The sequence below is a fragment of the Eptatretus burgeri genome, chromosome 12 (assembly GCF_056783735.1).
Source record: "Eptatretus burgeri isolate ZD-2024b chromosome 12, Ebu_testis_v1, whole genome shotgun sequence".
NCBI classification, from domain to species: domain Eukaryota; kingdom Metazoa; phylum Chordata; class Myxini; order Myxiniformes; family Myxinidae; genus Eptatretus; species Eptatretus burgeri.
Genome location: NC_140972.1, coordinates 85,297,062 through 85,301,082, shown reverse-complemented (window position 1 = coordinate 85,301,082; position 4,021 = coordinate 85,297,062). Strand labels below are relative to the sequence as shown.

Here is a 4,021-nt window from a genome sequence, read left to right as displayed (position 1 = left end):
AGAATCCTAAGATCCCAAGCCCCACCATTCTTGCCATTAAGTCAACACCAGGATTGTGCACGTAGCTTCTGTGAAGAAAGCAAATAGCTCCAAACAAACAATCAACCTCTAAACTAAACAACCTCTAAACAAACAAACAAACAAACAAAAATACCTCCAAACATTCAAACTCTAAACAATCATATATGATGATTGTTTATATCCACACTACAAACGTTAGATGTGTGACTTATTACTCACATATTTAGATAGTAAGTCCAGAGAGTAAGAAATTAATCAATTACGAATAGTTGTTGAGTACAAATTCTCTGTATTTGTTGATACTTGCAGCTGACGTTGTCATGGAAATTAAGTGAATTCCTTAATTTTTGGTAAAATATTATATACTTTCTAATTGGAAATAATTTTGTCTTTGGTGGGAGTCATAACCTGCAAAAACCTTCTGACTGATGCTTTCAACTTTCATTTTTCATGAGAGAAACCACGTGATGTTGAAAGGAGAGGCAAGCACCAAAGGGAACTATGAGAACCTCGGATAGACAATGAACTGCTGATGATGAAATTCCAGAGATGGAAACACAAAACGTCACATCTGAAAAGAAAAGTGCAGGATACTCACAGAAGTAAGTTTCAAAGTATTTTTTAGCTCCAACATTGTTACGTTAAATGTTACATTCACTTCAGGACTTTTATACAAGGAAAACAGACGCAGGTGGAGGCCATTCAGCCCATCATGCCTGAGTGAACACCATACTAATTTATCTACACAAGATCCAAAGAAGAAAATGCAATTTTAAAAAAAAATCAATTTATTTTAAATTTTTGTAGTTTTTGTATTTTTTTCTCCCCCTCCCCCCCCCCCAATCAGGGGAGGGAGCATGGGCTTGGTTAAAAACACACAACAGCAACCACCCAACACCCCTTGATGAGACCCCCGCCAACAGCACTCCGTACACATGCACACAATCACTCATCAATGCTCAAGCTACCTAAAAGTCCTGTCGGCATCCCTACACCCCTCCATCTCCATAACCTCCAGGTACCTATCTAATTCTAATTTAAACTTATCTACTGTTTCTCCTGCCACTGTCTTTCCAGGGAGGCCATACCATGCATTAACTACTCTCTGAGATAAAAGTCCGTTGCCTTACTACCGTCTTAAAGGTGATGGTCCACTCGTCTTGTTCCTACTCAAGCACATATAATTGTATTCTCAATGCTTCTGTCTCTTGTTAGTCATGTTCATGAGGTCGGTTTGTGCTGTGATCATCTATACAATAAGATCCAATGTTTGTGTGTCAGATTTGATTCTCCTCCCAAACCACTGGTCTCACAAAGTTGAAAATGGTACCATATTAATCACCAACGACCATGACAGTGGAGGGGTCAGGAAAAAATTGAATTAGATAAAAACATTTTGAATTGGACAAAACAAAGCATGCATGGACTATGTGTGCTTCGTGTGGCTTGGCGATAAGTCCCAGGACACTGCTTATTGACTGTGTGAGAATTGGTGCACTGTGATTCGCTCCTGGCAACGGTAATACATCCTTCCTGTATCTGTTTCCCTCGTCTTAGAATTGCAAAATAAAGAAAATGAGCTTCAACAATGCAACAACAAGTGGGCCCCCACAGGTAGATTTGCTTATAAACAATCTTACTATAATGGAGTAAACACGCATGTCACCAAAACTCCAAAATTGACATGTGGCTGAAATATGATCACCTCCGGTGGTAGCTGAGCAGGTATTACAAATAATCTTCCTTATATCTTATTATTATTTCCGCTATAGAAGGGGAACGGAGGTTATGTTTTTACCCCTGTCTGTCTGTTTGTTACTTGCAAAATCGAAGCTTTTTCAAATATGTTGGTCAGTAGATTTGGTAATTCTGCCTGTCTATCTGTCTGTCTGTCTGTCTGTCAATCGTCTACAGGTCACAGTTTTAAACCGATCTTCATGAAATTTCACCACATGGTAGAGTTTGGCATAAGCAAGAAGCCAATTGTTTGAGGTCAATAGGTCAACAAATTTATCATATTTCTAAAATCCTCAACTTTCATCCGATTGACTAGAAATTTGAACAGGATTTTCCTTTCAGCTTACTTAATTCAACCACCAATTATTTGAGGTCAAAATTTGCCAAAAGGTCAACATTGGTCAAAACTCAACAACTTAGGTGAGATTTCTAAAATCCTCAATTTTCATCCAATTCACTTGAAATTTGAAGAGGATTTACATTTCAGGTCACTGAATTAAACCCCCAATTATTTTTGAGGTCAACATAGGCTGAATTTCTAAAATTGTCAATTTTCATCTGATTGACTTGAAATTTGAAGAGGAGTTGCATTTGGTCATTGAATTCAACCAGTCAGTTATTGTTGAGGTCAAATTAGTTTTCTGCATTTTGCAAGTATCGTGCTCTGCATGACATCTTTTTCTTGTTTGTTTGTCTGTTTGTTTGTGTGCAGGATATCTCAAATAGTTGTGCATGGATTCGGATGAAACTTTGTGGACACGTTGGGTGTGTGATGAGGTTGAATTCAGACCAGGCGGAGGTATGCACTCTACCGAGTGCCCTTCTAGAATTGAGTATTGTAAGTTGTGATGAAGAAAAGTTCTTTCAAAAATGAAAAAAAATATTAAGTGCATTTCCAAGACTGTGTTGCAGCACATTGCCCACTAAAGGTGTGTCAAGAAGGATAGTAATCTCGTAATATTAAAAATTGCCCACGAGTAATCTATAATATAATTATAATGCAAACTGTGGTGTTTGTCCATATGTTCATCCGTCTCCAGTTTACAGTGACCACTTACAGTGTTCCATTTGAAAAGCTGCTGATTGATTATTTTGCATATAAATTTCACTTTTCTTTATGTAATACCATCAGTCACTTTATTGTCCCCTCCAGTAATCTTTAAAATCATCATGAACATCTGGATTAAGATAGATTCAATGGAGATCTTCATGGAGTGACACAAGCTAAATTTTTCCTTCTTTTTAGACAAATCCAACCTCTGCCGTCTGATTTTTCACCACCATTTTACGGTGTGCGGTACAAGTAGCTCATAACTTTGGCTCTGAGTGAAACCTATAATGGAACATGATTAACATTTTTAAAGACAATGAAATAATTTAAATTGATAGATTAACTTAAAGTCTTCCCTTCACTGTGGACGGGTACTTTTGCTTGCTTTTCCTCTCATTGAGGACGGTACTTTAGCTTGTACATAATAATACGATGATTCAGTATATATATATATATATATATATATATATATATATATATATATATATATATATATATATATATATATATATATATATATATATATCTTAAATTTCAATCAGACAAATAATAAAATACACATGGGTGCTAAGGGATGTGGACCAACCTGTATTGGCATTACTTTTCTTTCGTGAATGAATATTTTTTGAACACGTGCAACTTTTAATGCAAACAATATCCTTTATAGATTGCCTCTGGTAGAAATAATCTCCTAAGAAATACCCTTGTGGAATAAAATGTAAATCCAAAAGTTTGTGAAGGGAAGTGTGATGCACCTACCAGAGCCTATCATCAGAATCCAAACGATTCTCACTTTGATTTCACCGAGGAACACTGGAGCTTTCGGTGACTGTTTAAACAGGAATCATGATGAGGGAGATCAAACCTCACGATAGATGTTCGGCCAAGCTGCAAGCCATTCATACATACTAGCATCTTAGGAGCAAGCCTGAAAAAGTGGACTCACATGAAGCACCACACACTCTGCCTGTTCCCATCATTTCATGCTGGGATGACTTTGAGATACAAGCCAAACAACTTGAATCTTAAACCACTGGGCCTTCTTTCGGCCCGTTACAATCCTTCTCTTTTTACCTTATTCCCATAACTCCCACCACCCTTAACTCCTTTTGCCTTTTTATCTCGTAAAACCAAAAATTCTGTTAATTTTTACCCTGAGAATGGTCCTCACCAAAACCCGGCTGCAGTATCAGCAACAACTCTAAACTCTTT

General features: G+C 37.1%; 1 long non-coding RNA gene across 1 annotated transcript; it reads left to right on the top strand.

The window, feature by feature from the left end:
- The first annotated feature begins 379 nt into the window (after nt 1–379).
- Nucleotides 380–3,172, top strand: LOC147016031 (uncharacterized). The gene is made up of 3 exons (XR_015050148.1): nt 380–623; nt 1,099–1,164; nt 2,471–3,172. It is a non-coding gene; the product is annotated as an uncharacterized LOC147016031 (long non-coding RNA).
- Nucleotides 3,173–4,021: the final 849 nt, after the last annotated feature.